General features: G+C 41.1%; 1 long non-coding RNA gene across 1 annotated transcript in view; it reads left to right on the forward strand.

Moving 5' to 3' along the window:
* Positions 1 to 17036, forward strand: part of LOC134928994 (uncharacterized) — a 140298-nt gene that overhangs the window by 113340 nt on the left and 9922 nt on the right. The window contains exon 3 of the long non-coding RNA XR_010178192.1: positions 4085 to 4184. This is a non-coding gene — a long non-coding RNA (uncharacterized LOC134928994). The remainder of the gene's footprint in view (positions 1 to 4084; positions 4185 to 17036) is intronic.

The raw sequence follows: 17036 nt of genomic DNA on the forward strand, positions 1-17036 counted from the left end.
GTGCCAAATACATATTCTATTCTATTCTATTCTATTCTATCTATCTATCTATCTATCTATCTATCTATCTATCTATCTATCTATCTATCTAATATATATATATATATATATATATATATATATAAACATTCTGCTTTGGCTTAGTACTTTTTTTTATTAAAACTACATCACATTAATATGTTTATTGCATTTTTTTATTATCATTCTAATTAACTGAAACTATTGTACAGAAAGATATGTTTTGCACAGTAACCATTTCTTGTAAAAATGCACTCCAAGAGATATATCGTTTTTATACTGAAATATTGCAAAATGGCAAGCACAATTTTTAATATTAATATTCAATGTCTAGAATATTTTTTTATTAATTTTTACATTGGGGCATAATATAAAACAGTTATATTAACTTTGTGTGATTCTTTACGTGAGGTTATCAACATCTATTTTGATCTTTAAACTTAAAAGTACTGTAGATAGTTCTTAAAAGATTTGCCCTGCCAGTATAGTGTTTGAAGATTAATAATTAACCTGACAATTTAGTATTGAACAGGGACTCTTGAAATGCTTAAGTATGTCAGACCACAGATAATGAAAGCATCTGTTTCTTTTAACCTTGCTCTCAATTTAATGAATTCAGATCTCAATAAATGATCAGCATGTGGATTCATATCTTGAACCAAAGTAATTAGCAGGTTTATGTAACCCAGTAAATATTTTCTACACTTTAAACAACAAAAGCAGAGTGAGTGATTTATTTCTGTAAAATAGAGGGCCAAATATGCAGTTAGATACTGCTTATTTAGTATATGTGACATTTTATATGGTTAGCAATGAGAGGTAAACAATATAGAACATGCTTCTAAATGATATTTCAGTAAGTCTTAAGTATTTTTAACAAATGTTAAGTGGTTTCTGGATGGCAGGTTGATAGTACTTAGGACGACAGTCAATTGGTCGGTCACTATTGTCAACATGGGACAGGTCAACACATAAAAAGGTAAACGTGAGTTTTTTTTTAAATGTATTTTTTACTTTTTCATACTTTACCATCCTCGTGCACTACGATTGGGAAAAGAAACCTGTACCAACCACTGCGGTAGAGGAGCAAGGCACGATGCAAGGGAACACAGTACACTAATTAGGGTTCCTGGTCATGTTACAGACAAAATTACACCAAAAACATTAAGAAAACTCATGTCGATATTTTTATGTGTCGACCTGTCCTGCGTCTACCTTTTCACTGTCTCAACCTTTTTCTTCTGTTGACCTTGTTTATGTCAACCAATAGTGGTCGGCCTATTGACTGTGGACCTTATCCAGGTCAACCCATTGATCCATAACCATGTTAAGTAGCTATTGAACTGTTATTGTTTTACTGTATATAGCCTAAATGTATTTTTGGCTAATTTTGTTTAAATGTTATAGTAACTGTACTTTCATTAAGCTTTAACTAATCTAGACCTCCATTGCCTATTATTAGAATTAGAGTGTCATTAATAAAATTCAAAAATAAGTAATATCCTTTATATCAGTTCAAGATATAGAGAAGAATGCAATCTTATTTGGGTCTGAATTCAATTAGCCGCAGTGCTTGCCGGTGGCTAATAGTTCCACAGTTCCACGCAAGGGGAGTGTATATGCTATGGGGCCCTGAGCTGAGAGGGGCTCACCTTCCCTGTCACAGTTACAAGTGTTATATAAATTTTTTAACCATTGAGTGATACATAAGGGCCCTTACAAACTTTTGCCTTGGGGACTACAATACATCTAGTTATGACACTGGACCTGATCATTTTAATATGGTATACAATGACCTGGAGGGCATTACCATTTTCCCTAATATGAACAGGGGGTACTGTAATGTGACATAGCAGGAACTGGGGACACTGCATGTCATAATGTGAATTAGGGGTACTGTTGCAAATTATGTACTGGCAGCCCTACAATGTGACTTAACATTAACTAAGGCACTACTTTCGTTCAGAAAATGACCCAAGGCAGTATTATGGTGCATAAAATTAACACGTGCTGTAGAGTGGTGTCTCAAGAAGGATTGCGACAGGGGCCCCTTCAAATTGTTGCTATGTGGCACACACAGTTCTGGCTATGACTCTGGTTCCACACTTTCTTACCAGGAGCTATTCCATTACAAGCATGGTAAGCCTGGCAGCTAATGTGCATTAGTCCGAGTGAAGTGCCGGCGCTATGGGTGACGAGCTTGCTGCGGCCACGGTAAAGAGGGTACAAACAAAAATATGTAGTAAATGCAATAGAATATCCCCAGACACTTAACTGGGGAGCTACAAGCCTGCAGTTAGCACCTCAGGTAATTGAATATGGCCCTTAGTATGACAGGGTCAATAATAAAGACAAATTAAAAAATAAAATTAAAAGTGCAAAAATACAGGGTTAAAATACATTCTTTAAAACATATACACAAATAACACCTTAGAACAGGGACAACAGGTTTAAAGATAAGGCAAGGGTAGGAAATGGGGGACAAGGAAGAATGTCTTCAATTCTGTTGTATTGATGAGAGATTGATTGTTATTCCTATAATAAAAGAATACAAGAGTGCATCAGTAAATATTAAGCTATTGTTAAAAAGTTATACAAAAAATACTAAAAAAAATAAAAGCCAAACACTCCATCCTTGCTTTATATTTGTAGCTAATTTCTAGTAACGACCATTCATTAATGAGCTACTAGATGCTTAGTAAAGTAGCCTTTCTCATTGCTAATCAGCCATAAAATGCAATAGCGGATCTTACCAAAATATTACTTAGTGTGAAGGCATTTGGGTTTAACCTTAATGTAATCATGAATTCTCTTGTACTGTACTACTCCTGATGCAAAATTCCCAGATTCGTGATTGCCTGTAAAAATAAAAATAACAATAAAAAGTGAAGCTTGGAGCCAAGTCCAAGACGTTCCTTTCTTCCTGAGAGGCACAAAAACACAGAGGTCTCTATGGGAGTATGGAGGGGGGGAGGGATACACATTTAAATATTTAAATGTGCCTCTTCCTGCTATCACACCATCCATATCCCAAGATTACTCCAGTTACCCCTATGGATTCAAAGAAAAGGATTTACCTGGTAAGTACAAAAATCCTATTTTCTCTTTGGGGACCTTTCTTAGTGAATGCTTAATGTTGTTAGCAAGTATTGTTGGTCACGTAAGAGTAGTAAGCTATACACAGTTTTAGCTGTATGCTGAAATTGGATGACTAATAGTAATGTAAATTTGTATGGGCATTTACTATTTAATTCACTCATTCATTATGGCCATAAAATGACCTCCAATATAAATCTAATAGGTACAGTATTTAGTACTCTTAATGTCCCAGAGAAGCCCCTATGACAGGGGTGGCCAACCAGTCAGAGGCAAAGAGTCCAGAAATATCTATAGTCAAGTTAAAGAGCCAGTATCATGCGCGCGTCAAAGGCACGTGCACAAAAATGGTGCGTGGCCTAGCTAGCACAAGGCCATGCCCAATTTGTGTGCATGCGCCTTCAGTATGATGTTTGTAGGTGCATGACCATGTGTGTTGTCATCCCCCCTCCTTTTTAAGTCATTTAGTCACGCAGGGGGTGAGCACAGCACATTGAAAATAACACATCATTTTACACACAATCTTCCCAATATAAAACTTTTTTTTTACCTTTTAACTTTGTTGTAACTTTCAATTACAAGTAAATCCAAACATTGATAGCAGTTTGAGTGCAGCACATTTGACATTGGGGTATTTCTCAATTGGTACAGTTCTCCAGAACTCAATGGGTCATTCCTTCATTAATGATTTAGGTCTGTCATCATCGACAGTTCAAGAATCTCAATCTGGAAAATTGCTTCATCTGTAACTAGAGGGGCTTTCAAAGGGTCAGCATCAGTATTGAAAGGGTCAACTAGGAATCCAATCTGAGGTCTTTTCAACTGTAAATCATGGAACCTTTCCAGAAAGCCATCTTTAAGTTCTTCAGTCAATGCAGCATACTGTGTTGTGCTACCTTGATGTAATTTTAGTGGTACTTTTGACCATCTTTGTTTTCAATAATTTTTTTAAACTCTGGTTTGTATTCAGGTGAAGTCACTCGCAGTAAATCTCCCACGTGTGTATCTGTAAGACCAGATCGATGTTTTGATTCCAATTGTTTCAGTGTTGAAAAGAAAGACTTCCAAAGGTAAGTTGAGCCAAACAATGATAGCAGTTTGAGTGTAGCACATTTGACATTGGGGTATTTCTCCATTGGTACAGTTCTCCAGAATGGTACAGTTCTCCAGAACTCAATGGTTCAAGAAAGATTTAAGTCTGTCATCCTCAGAAAGTTCAAGCATCACAATCTGAGAAGTTGCTTCATCTGTGACTAGAGGGGCTTTCAAAGTGTCAGCATCGGTATTGAAAGGGTCAACTAGGAATCTAATCTGAAGTCTTTTCAGCTGTAGATCATGGAACCTTTCCAGAAGACCATCTTTAAGTTCTTCGGTCAATGCAGCATACTGTATTGTGCTACTTTTTATGCTAATGGTTGACTGTTCACTTGCCTTTAACAGTGCACGAAATTGTGTTAGTTCCCCCTATGATGTTGCCCATTGAACAATTTGAGTTTGTTGACAAATGCAAATATACTATGCACCATGTCAGGCAGTATCTTGAACTTCCCTTGAAGATCCAGGTTGAGTCTGTCCAGATGCTGCAACATGTCCACTAGAAACTAAAGCCCATTGTGGGTCGGAGAGCTCAAGGTATTGCTTTCCTTTTGTTTCCATGAAAAGCTTCACAGGGTTCAACCATGATAAAACGTTTGCTTTTGAAAGCCACCTCACAGTACAGTGAAGTGGCAGGTCACATGGAAACCCTTGGTCAAGCTCAGCATTGAGATTCCTGAATTGTCTGTGGCTAAGTATAATTTAACATTTTTAGGACCGGATCCATTACGTGAACAAAATTTAGCTTTTCAGACACCGGTTGCTCATGATGAATGATGCAGTGGAACATCCAGAAGTCAGGGAACCATTCGTCAGCCCGGTACAGCCCCACAAGACCATTCACAGATCCAATCATGGATGATGCCCCATCGGTTGCTATTGCTGTAACTGTTGATAAAGGAAAATGTGATTTTGCAAAGACCTCCATCAGTGTTTCTTTGATATCAATTACCCCGGGTCTGGTCTTTTAATGGAATGATATCTAGGAGTTCTTCCTTGATTACACAATCATTGACACAGTGCGTACAAATATTGCCAACTGAGCTTTGTCCTGTACATTACAAGACTCGTCTAGTGCAATACTGAGGTACTCACATTTCTGTAGATCAGAATTTAACTGGGATTCAATAGAAACAATTTCAGATATTCTATGCTCCATTGCATGGCATGAAAGTTGAAGGTCTCAAACCATTTTTTCAGATTTGCATTTTCTGGGCACAAGATGGACACTACATCTGAAAGACACTTTTTTCGCAAAATCACCCTCATTGTAAGGTTTCTTAGCACGGGCAATATTCCAAGCAACTTGATATGAGGCATGTTTAATTGTCTGGGAGTGCTTGGTAAATCTGCGGAACACTTGGGTCTGTGTTTCAATTTGACTCTTTAAACTTTTTTTTGTGCAAATGGAGTTCAGTACCTATTGGAAAATTTTGATCAATGATAGCATGGTGTGTGCTAAAATGATGCTGGAGATTTGAAGACTTGAAAAGTGTCAGTGTAGTCTGGCATATCAGACAGAAGGGTTTGCATTTGCGTTCCATGAAAAAATATACATTTTCCCATTCTGCTAAGAATGTTCTACGTTCATCCTCGTATTTACGTTTATTTTTTTTTAAATTACATTTTTCAAAAGGTTTGGCTTTTGGTATATTAAAAAAATTATATAAAATTATATATATATATATATATATATATATAAAAAATTCCAAGAATAACCACCAGAGGGATTAGACCCAGAGAAACCAGCACACCACTTGAATGCAAAAAAAAGTGTTTTACTGTTCACAAAAGGAACACAAAGTTTTAAAAAAGTAGCAAGCATATGGCACACATGATGATAGCAGCATATAAAGTGAATCAATGAATACTCAACATTCCGACAGCTGTTTCGACTATCTTCTTCATGGGAATGAGTAAAGTGTCATAGTGCTGAACACTGCCCACCGCAGTGTCAATTTTCAAAGTGACATGTGCCTAATGTGCTTAGCTACCAGATGCATTTTATAGTGTGTAGTGTACTTACCTGTGAGCCATCGCACCTGCACCCGGTCACACGTGGACGTAGACAATGTCATACCCACGCGCCACGGCCGTGACGCTGACCGGATGTGACGTCCGGGGAAGGGTTAGTCCGCTGCACATCATGTGTATACACATGATGGAGCTGGACACTGGCCCCCCCGAACGGAGAAAAGCATCTCCGAGGCCGCGTCCATGTGTTTCAGGTCACCCCCGTGCCCCACGTCACGTTCAACGCGTCACACGTGGCGACCCGCAGGAGGCGCCCAATAAGTCCGGACAGACAAGTTCATCTGGAACTGAGTGGGCACCAAACCTGTTTCCGGGGACAGGATAGAGGCGCACAGGCACCAATCATAAACATATAATGTAAATGTAAACATAAAAATGAAACAAACAATAAACAATAAATCACATAATACATACTGGGCAAATGAAGCATATAAATGGCCAGTCATAGACAAATATATTGATTAATGAACTAGTATTGATTTGTGTTTTTGGACTTATTGCTGGCCATGAATGTAACCACTGTGCTTTCATAATGTAATAGATACAGTGGTTTCTATTAATTTTTTGGACGTTACTATTAAGTTGATCAATGGATCTATCACCACTGAGGTGTTTAGAAAACCGACAGATAAAAATTCTCTTCTGTTGGCAACAAGTTTTCATCCGCAACCATTAAAGAAGGGTTTACCTTTTTCGCAACTCTTACGTGTGATGCGAATAACTTCAGATGCCACACTAATACCAGGTGCTTTGGCAGAGATGGGCAAGAAATTTATTGAGAGAGGCTATGACCCGACAGAGATACAAGGAGCTATCACGAGATGTCTACAGATGGAACGGACAGACGTGTTAAAATCCAACATTAAAGGCACCGAGATTGGACGATTAGTCTTTTCCAGCACATATTCTGTTGCCTCTAGTGTCATGAGACGTGCGATCTCCAAACATTGGCACATTCTACAGGCAGATCCGACTATGGGGAAATTCTGTGACAGCTTACCACTATTCAGCTATAAACGCAGTTCAAACCTCAAGGACCAGATTACCTATTCCGACATAGTGCCAATGTCGCAACAAGGTAGCGGTTGGCTACAACTAAAACCAGGAGCACACAAATGTGGCTCCTGTGTGAATTGCATGCACATGCACACAGGCAGCACCTTTGCACATCCAACCAGGGGCGATGTTTTTTGCTTGAAACATCGAATGACATGCGAAACAAAATATGTCGTTTATGTGATCCAATGCCCCTGCAATAAATTATATGTTGGAAAGACTATCAGAATGCTCAAAGAACGCATGGCCCTACATAGGTCATCAATCAAAAAAGCGTTCATCAAAATCGAGAACTCAACTCCACCAGTCGCAAAGCACTTTGTTCATCATGGACATCATATTAAAGATTTATCATTCATGCCCATCGATCACATACCTCCATTAAAGAGGGGTGGCGACCGTCACAAGCTGCTATTACAGCAAGAATGTCGATGGATTCGACGCTTGGATTCCCTTTCGCCAGCGGGGCTTAATGAAGAATTTTCTTTTGTACATTTTTTGTAACTTTTTCATTTTTCATTTTTTATACATGGACACATGTGGGCCTAATATGTGTGCATCTGGATCCATTGCCCTGATTTGATATATTCTTTTTTTATGTGTTTCATTATTATATATTCACTTATATTTGTGTTGTGTACTATGGTTCACATACAGATACTGGCTATTAGGCCTGTTTTTTGGCCTTTCTTTTGGAGCACTGTATCTATTACATTATGAAAGCACAGTGGTTACATTCATGGCCAGCAATAAGTCCAAAAACACAAATCAATACTAGTTCATTAATCAATATATTTGTCTATGACTGGCCATTTATATGCTTCATTTGCCCAGTATGTATTATGTGATTTATTGTTTATTGTTTGTTTCATTTTTATGTTTACATTTACATTATATGTTTATGATTGGTGCCTGTGCGCCTCTATCCTGTCCCCGGAAACAGGTTTGGTGCCCACTCAGTTCCGGATGAACTTGTCTGTCCGGACTTATTGGGCGCCTCCTGCGGGTCGCCACGTGTGACGCGTTGAACGTGACGTGGGGCACGGGGGTGACCTGAAACACATGGACGCGGCCTCGGAGATGCTTTTCTCCGTTCGGGGGGGCCAGTGTCCAGCTCCATCATGTGTATACACATGATGTGCAGCGGACTAACCCTTCCCCGGACGTCACATCCGGTCAGCGTCACGGCCGTGGCGCGTGGGTATGACGTTGTCTACGTCCACGTGTGACCGGGTGCAGGTGCGATGGCTCACAGGTAAGTACACTACACACTATAAAATGCATCTGGTAGCTAAGCACATTAGGCACATGTCACTTTGAAAATTGACACTGCGGTGGGCAGTGTTCAGCACTATGACACTTTACTCATTCCCATGAAGAAGATAGTCGAAACAGCTGTCGGAATGTTGAGTATTCATTGATTCACTTTATATGCTGCTATCATCATGTGTGCCATATGTTTGCTACTTTTTTAAAACTTTGTGTTCCTTTTGTGAACAGTAAAACACTTTTTTTTGCATTCAAGTGGTGTGCTGGTTTCTCTGGGTCTAATCCCTCTGGTGGTTATTCTTGGAATTTTTCATATTACTACACTGACCGAGCACCTGCATTCAATTTAAATGAAAGTGAGAAGCGGCTTCTTATGTGGATTTGTATATATATATATATATATATATATATATATATATGAAAAATTTCATACAGTCATACACTATTAAAAAATGATCAAATCAGCTCACCAGACTATTGTTAAAAATCCACAGTCTTACCTTGCTGCAGTGTCAGGTAAAGGAGTTCCTCAGGACGTCTCAGTATTCTGGCTTCACAGTAGATTATGCTGTTAGCACATGGACACAATTGGTGTGGAGGTAACTGCTTAAGTGAAAGAAAAAGCCAGAGCAATATAGAAAACATAGAAAAAGCCATATTCACATACAATACAATGAAACAAGCCAGATCCACTTAAAATACACTGAAACAAGCCAGGTCCACATAAAATACACTGAAAAAAGCCACTTCCACATACCTGTAAAATACACTGAAAAAGACACTTCCACATAATATAAAATAAAAAAAACACAGTTCTTACCTTGCTGCAAAGTCAAGTAAAGGAGAGTTCTTCAGGATGTCTCAGTATTCTGGCTTCACTGTAGATCACGCTCTTTGGGGGTCATTCCGAGTTGTTCGCTCGCAAGCGGATTTTAGCAGATTTGCTCATGCTAAGCCGCCGCCTACTGGGAGTGAATCTTAGCATCTTAAAATTGCGAACGAAGTATTCGCAATATTGCGATTACATACCTCATAGCAGTTTCTGAGTAGCTCCAGACTTACTCGGCATCTGCGATCATTTCAGTGCTCGTCGTTCCTGGTTTGACGTCACAAACACACCCAGCGTTTGCCCAGACACTCCCCCGTTTCTCCGGCCACTCCTGCGTTTTTTCCGGAAACGGTAGCGTTTTTTCCCACACGCCCATAAAACGGCCTGTTTCCGCCCAGTAACACCCATTTCCTGTCAATCACATTACGATCGCCAGAACGATGAAAATGCCGTGAGTAAAATTCCTAAGTGCATAGCAAATTTACTTGGCGCAGTCGCAGTGCGGACATTGCGCATGCGCATTAAGCGGAAAATCGCTGCGATGCGAAGATTTTTACCGAGCGAACAACTCGGAATGACCCCCTTAGTGTATGGACACAATCGGTGTGGAGGTAACTGCTGAAGTGAAAGAAAAAGCCAGTGCTATATACTGTCGAAAAACATAGAAAAAGCCATATTCACATACAATACAATGAAACAAGCCAGATCCACTTAAAATACACTCAAACAAGCCAGATCCACTTAAAATATAGTGAAACAAGCCAGGTACACAGAAAATACACCAAAAAAACGCCACTTCCACAGAAAATACACTGAAAAAGACACTTCCACACAAAATAGACTGAAAAAAGACAGATCCACAGAAAATATGTTTTAAAAAAACACATACACATAAAATACATTTTGAATACAAAACCACATAAAATAATTGAAAAAGTCAGATTCACATAGTATACGTCAATTTCTCCATGTGTCACTCCAGCCCCCTCTCATGTCAGTCCAGCCCAGGGCCAGATTATTGGTGGGGTAACAGGGGTGGTTGTTCCAAGGCCCTCCACTATGCCCCCCAGACTCCACACTGCTACCCACATACTTGAAAGGTATTCAAAAAAGAACTTTAGATGTATTCACTTCTTCCTAAATGCTGATTATTCAAGAGCTGTGGTAATAAATAAGCAAATAACAATTATCTCCCTGAACAGTAAAACCTTTTGCCCAGTTTCTCTAGTAAAGGCTTTCCTATGAGTATGCTGCTGCCCACCTATTGCTATCTCAGGATGGTGACAGTACAAGCCTCTTAAAGGAAAAAAAACAATCTTTGCATAAAGATTTTTTAATATGCTGGAAAAATATATATAAATATTAATATAAATCAATATAAACTAAAACTAGTTGCAAAAATGTACCAGCAGGCCCCCCCCCCCCCCCCCCCCTCTAACACAGATCACAGGCTCTCCCGTATCCAATCTCCCCAGGCAGGACCCCTGGGCAGGATCCAGGCTGCAGGCTCCAGAGTCCCCAGGCAGGCCCCCCAGGCAGGAACCAGGTTGCAGGCTCCAGTTTCCCCAGGCTACCCCTCCAGGCAGGCTCCAGGCAACCCCCTCCAGCATAGTCTCTGTGGGCTATTAGGCCTAGAGATGAATATAGCAACGGAATACTTACCACGGCATCCACGAGTCCCGTGACCGCGTCTCTCCTCTCCTCATGACAGCAGCTCATTACGCAGTATGACATCATGACATCACATTGAGCTCAAAGCAGAGCGGTGCCGGCGCATCCCAAGCCTCCTGTGAAGGGGGCAGGCTGATATTGGCTGCAAGTGGGAGGCTGGGACCAGTGACAAGTGTGGGAGCGGGAGCAACATCATATGAAGTGGGGAGGGGCTGCATGCGGCTCGAGAGCCGTAAGTTTGCCACCCCTGCCCTAGGACATCTGAGGTTGTTATCTATAATAGTACAGCAAATATAACAATACAAATTTACTAACTACTTATAATTAATATCGCAATAAGTATAAACAGTACATATAATGTTTTTCTCAGTCTATTGTATAATAGAGCTAATAAGCATACAGGGTGCATGCTACCAGTGGTTTAAAATTATTTCTACAAGCATTGCAGTTTTAGTACCTGAGATGGAGTTTTAAACATACTTTCAGAAGTCTGTACACACAGAGGCGGATTGGGCATAGGGCTTACAGGGAAGATTCCCGGTGGGCCGACGCATCTGTGGGGCCTGTTTTCTTTGAGGACATGTGGTCCTTTTTATAGACATAATGAATAAGATGCAAAATACTTTGCATATATGAAAATGACTTTGCCACTTAGCCTGTGATTGCAGATGATCTAGTGTATGCTCTGTCTGCCTGCTTGGCTGACATAAGATTGAGTGAATAGTGATTGGGATACGGTTGGTGTAATAAGCAAGAAAATATATCTTTCTAAAGAATGATATAGTTTCCTAAATTCTGAAGGTATATCGTATACTGTGCTCATAATATTTAATTTTATTTCCCCCTTGATGCTGGACATGCCCACTATCGGGAAAGTCTTGGTGGGAGGGTGCTGCTGCCACGGCCCATGGCTAGACGTTACACCTCTGGTACTGCCCATGTGGGGCCACTAGTACAAATTTTTCCAGGGCCGCTTTTTATTCCCAATCCGCCCCTGTGTACACAGATCTTGTTTTTGTAAAAGAATGGCAAACAGATCTTGAAGATAAGTCCATGAGCAATGGTTTTGTATAGTGGGGACACTAAGTTCCAGTTAGAACAAGATCAGAGAGGACTGCCCATAAGTAGAAAATACAGCATATTACAAAGACAACTTTCCTCCAATAATCCAACTGACCAACCACCCAACTTTTCTGCCCAATAGAAACACTACCCCACACGCCTAAACAACTTTTTCATCAAACCAGCCAACTTTTTCATCAGACCAGCCAACTTCTTTCTAACTTGTTATGTCAAAGAAATAGGACAGTGTCTGTTTTTTCATTTAAAAAAAATAAACGATAAACTAAAAAAAATCTTATATATATAAAGTGTGTGTATGTATATATGTGTGTGTGTGTGTGTGTGTGTGTGTGTGTGTGTGTGTGTGTGTGTGTGTGTGTGTGTGTGTGTGTGTTTATACTCATATACCCCATACCCTGTAGGCTACCACACTTTTCTCTCATTGTGCTCCCAACCCCATATAGAACCATAGTCCATACACCCCACCCCCATATAATTAGTCACAATGTACCCCATTCACTACTCCACCCTCAACCTATACTCCCAAACCCATACAGACCCTGTAGCCATGTACAACCTAATCATGATACCCCATTGCCTACCACCATTTTCTCTCACTTTATTCCAACCCCATTCAGACCCAGACCACATACACCCTACCCCCATATACCCATTCCTCCTCCTGTACCCCATATACTCCACCATCCCATTGTACTCACATCACCTTTCTCTCCCAGGACCCACATACAGTATACTCCATCCTTCCCCATTCCCTCATACACTACAAACTCTACCATCCCTCCTGTGCCTCCAGCCACCATCCTCCCCTGAACCACAATAACCATTCTATCCCTGTACACCCATATACTCCAGCCTAAAATCCCACCCTGTACATCCATATACCCCAATCACCATCACCCCATTCCCCCATATACCCTAGTCCCAATTCACACCTGTATAGCCATACACCCCAGTCATCATCCTCCCCTGTGCAGCCATATACCCCAGCCACCATCCTCCATATACCCCATATGCCATGTTCTCAGGCTGTCCCTTCAGCTGTGGATGTTGCCTCCCCACATGCCAGTACCCAGCTGTGGGACTACACCACACCCCAATACCTCCAGTTCTGTGTCATTGCTGCTTTTGGGAACCTTTGTCCACTCTGCACCTCCCATATCCACTTCATTCAATGCCTGCCCAGCAGCCTTCCCCCACCTACCTTGGCACACTCAGGGCTCCCCTTGGTGGGGATCCCCAGTTGCCATGCCCCCCCCAATCACTAACTGAGGACCGGTCTCCATGACCCCTGCGGGTACTGATTCCAGCTGCACTGTCACCACCTCTACCCATCTGCAGCAACAGGAGCTTCAACCCTCCTCCTGACCTGCTCAACTACTGTCAGTCACAGGGAGGGGTGATCAGAGAGGTGATGAATCGTGATTGAGGAGTGCTTATTATTAGAGGGTGCAGCAGCAGCACTGATCCTTGTTTTGCCCATTTTTTGCTATGTGGGAGCAAATGGCTAATTATCGTTTGCTCCCACACACTGCCTGATTATCATTCCAGCCAGCCAACTAGTTCCCATTGCACCACCGAGCTAAACCCGTGGCGGCATTCCTGCAGCATATAGCTGCCTTCCTACCTCCCACTTTGATTATTTGCTGCTGCTGGGAGGGAGCATGACCACTACACCAGCGTCACACTCCCTGAGCTCTCCACTGCTTGGCCTAACACAGTCCCCGCTCCCGGCTCCCTGGCTTCTAGGCTTCCATGTTGCCAGCTCCCATCTAAAGGTAATGGGTGTGAAGTGACACAGACAGGGAGACATAAAATGAAGGGGTACACACAAACATGGAGCCATAGAATGAATGGGGGGGGGAGATACAGAGAGGCATTGAATAAAGGGGGAGGGGGCAAACAGAGAGGCACAGAATGAAGGGGAGTGGGGGAGATGCACAGAAAGGCAAATAATTTTTTGGGGGAGACAATGTAGATGGAGATAATGGTTTGTCAGAGAGACGACGCATGGAGAGGTGATGGTGTGCTGAGAGATGATGCAGGTGGTAGGTGATGGTGTGCTGTCACGACACAGGGGGAGATGATGGTGTGCTGAGATATGTCACAAGGGGAGGTGATGGTGTGACTGAGAGACAACACAGGTGGAGATGATGATGTGGCTGAGAGATGTAAGGGGGAGATGCTGTGGCTGAGAGATGCAGGGGACAGTATGTGACACAGGTTACACAATTCTGGTTGAACTGCTGTTGTATGATGCTGACCATGTTAATATTCCTACACAAACATGCATGTTTTGGACGATGTGATCTCCTACATAAATACGAGTGAATACCGACTGAAGATGCTGTCTGCCTTAGAGGATACATTTCTTCAGAGGTTCCACATTGTAAGAAACCATTATATAGGTAAAGTGCATGTGGATTTGAAAAGATTGTTCCCAGTGTGACAAGAAATAGGTGGTGTGTCATGTTGGCACGCCCCATTTTCAGTGGCCTTTATTCATTGTATGGCTTATTGATGAGGTAGTTTGCTTTGTATGACAGTCTCAAAAAATGCTCTCAGTACTGTATGGTGGTCATTAGTACACTCTCTGAATTACAGTATTTGGTGGACTCAAAAATGCTCTGTGAATAGTATGGTGGTCTAAAAAACCTTGAAATGCCCTCTGAATTGTATGGCCATCAAGAAATGCTTTCTGAAGTGTATTGCAGTGATTAACATGCTCTCTCTAAGTTTATGGGGTTTAAAAAATGCTCTGGGAATTGTGTGGCAGTCTGAAAAAAGGGTCTCTGAATTGTTTGGTAGTCTTTAGTGTATAGCAGTAATTAGTATTCTCTCTGTACTGTGTGGTAGGCACAAAAATTACATTTGTATTTTATGGCAGTCACAAAAATTCTCTTTGTATAGTGTGATAGTCAGGGATTTCTGGGTGCCAAAACAAAATCATAATTTGGCCTAATTAACTGAAAAAACGTTCTGACTCCCCTGATGTAAATTTGCTTTACTCTCAGCATATTAAGGGTTGAAGGCAATAATTAAAAATATACAGATCGGCGATCAGTCCCATTTCAAGAAGTACACAGAGTGAGATACTTTATGTAAATCTATCAGAGTGCTTATTAGTCCATAGATATCTCTTGGAATAAATGAAAATGTATGTCCTTAGAGGTTTTTCAGCTCATCTATCATCAATGAAATAAAAAAGGGGTGGTAGTTTTTCAATGATCACTTCCACATTACCTCAGAAAGGGAACACAAAAATAACAGAATGACCATAGTGTAGTATTTCCAAAGAATGCCAAGATGTTTATCCAATGGGTATGTGATATTAACCCAAATACATATGGAGTGGTGATAGAATCATACCAGAAACTCACAAAGACAGAGATCAAGATGATCCCATAAAGGTATCTTTTATCCTTTTAACGTATATATAGAGAACTGGTCACCCTTGGGAAACATCATAGGTACCAACGCACCGTACTCACGCAAATTAATGCAGACTCAATCCTATAAAGGTATCTTTGGATATAACACCATGTGAAGTAAAAAAGAACAGGCAAATAACCTTCTAGACAAAATTCTAGGTACTCAAAATACCTTACTCACACAATACAGTGTGTGGTCCATCCTACTGTATAACGGTTTCTTTGTGTACATCCTCGTACATTAGGGGTTGAAGCAAAACCTCCACACGTGGGTATATAATATGTAAGCAGATAATAAGACTAATAAGCACTCTGATTTACGTAAAGTACAGTATCTCATTCTGTACTTCTTGAAATGGGACTGAGCGCCGATCTGTATATTTTGCATTATTACTTTAAATTTTGGGCTTTGGTGGTCCTTTTTTACAGGTTTCTGCAAAGATTCTATTGTGTTTGCACCTTGGGACATTTCACATTTTTATAATGTAATATTAAGGGTTGATGTCATGTTGCAGACTATGAAGAGGAGCCAATAGGAGCAGAGCTGTGCTGGTGTCTCGCCTGTAGTTTTTTCTGGATCCGCCACTGGATATCTCTTCATCAATATATACATCATTAGTTCTTACTATACTTTGTATTTATTATATTATTCATAGCTTAAATCCCTGACATGTAGAGTGGTATAGGAGATGAGTGATATGATAGGAACTTGATGATGTTGTTTTAGTTGTCCATGTGAATGGGAGAAACCCAGTAAACAGGGAATTGTCATCCATCTATTGTTTGGGGGTGTGTGTGTGTCCCTTTTGACAAAGCAAGTTAGTCGGATAAAAGTATGTACACTTTTACCTTATAGTGTGGGGGAGAATAACTTGCATAGGAAATGTGAGTGTGTGTCTTTAAGCTTGTATACGCTTATGGTCTAAACTACTAAGCTTAACCCACTGGAAAGGAAGAGATAGAGGCAGAAGCTTTGTAGCAGGTGACCAAATAGATGGTAGAGGCCAAATAGATGGTGGTATCCCCTTACCACCCGGTGCATGAACAGTAGCACAGCTGAGGGGGCAATGGAAGTAGTAATGTGCCAGTAATCCTTCCAATTCAAAACTTTATCCCAGTTTTCTTTGGCCTCATCCTCCCTTGAGTTTCTTGAGCTTCATTCTCCCACTGTTATGCAGCTCCAGCCATGTCAGTCCCCTTCAGGCTCTTTAAACTCTTCTGCCTCTCCATCCAGCCCCCTCCTGTCTGTCCAGCCAATGCAACAGTGTCTCTCCAGCCAGCCCCGCAGTTTCTCTTAAGTTAGCCCACTTCTGTCTCTCGAGTCCCCCCACACACACACACCTGTGTGTCTCTAAAGCTCTAGACAGCCCCCTTTTGTCTCTACAACTCCAGGCCCACATCCATCCCACAGACACTTACCTTCTTCAGTGTCTTCAAGGCGGCTTCCCCTCTTCACA

Source organism: Pseudophryne corroboree, chromosome 5, assembly GCF_028390025.1.
Source record: "Pseudophryne corroboree isolate aPseCor3 chromosome 5, aPseCor3.hap2, whole genome shotgun sequence".
Classification (NCBI taxonomy): Eukaryota; Metazoa; Chordata; class Amphibia; order Anura; family Myobatrachidae; genus Pseudophryne; species Pseudophryne corroboree.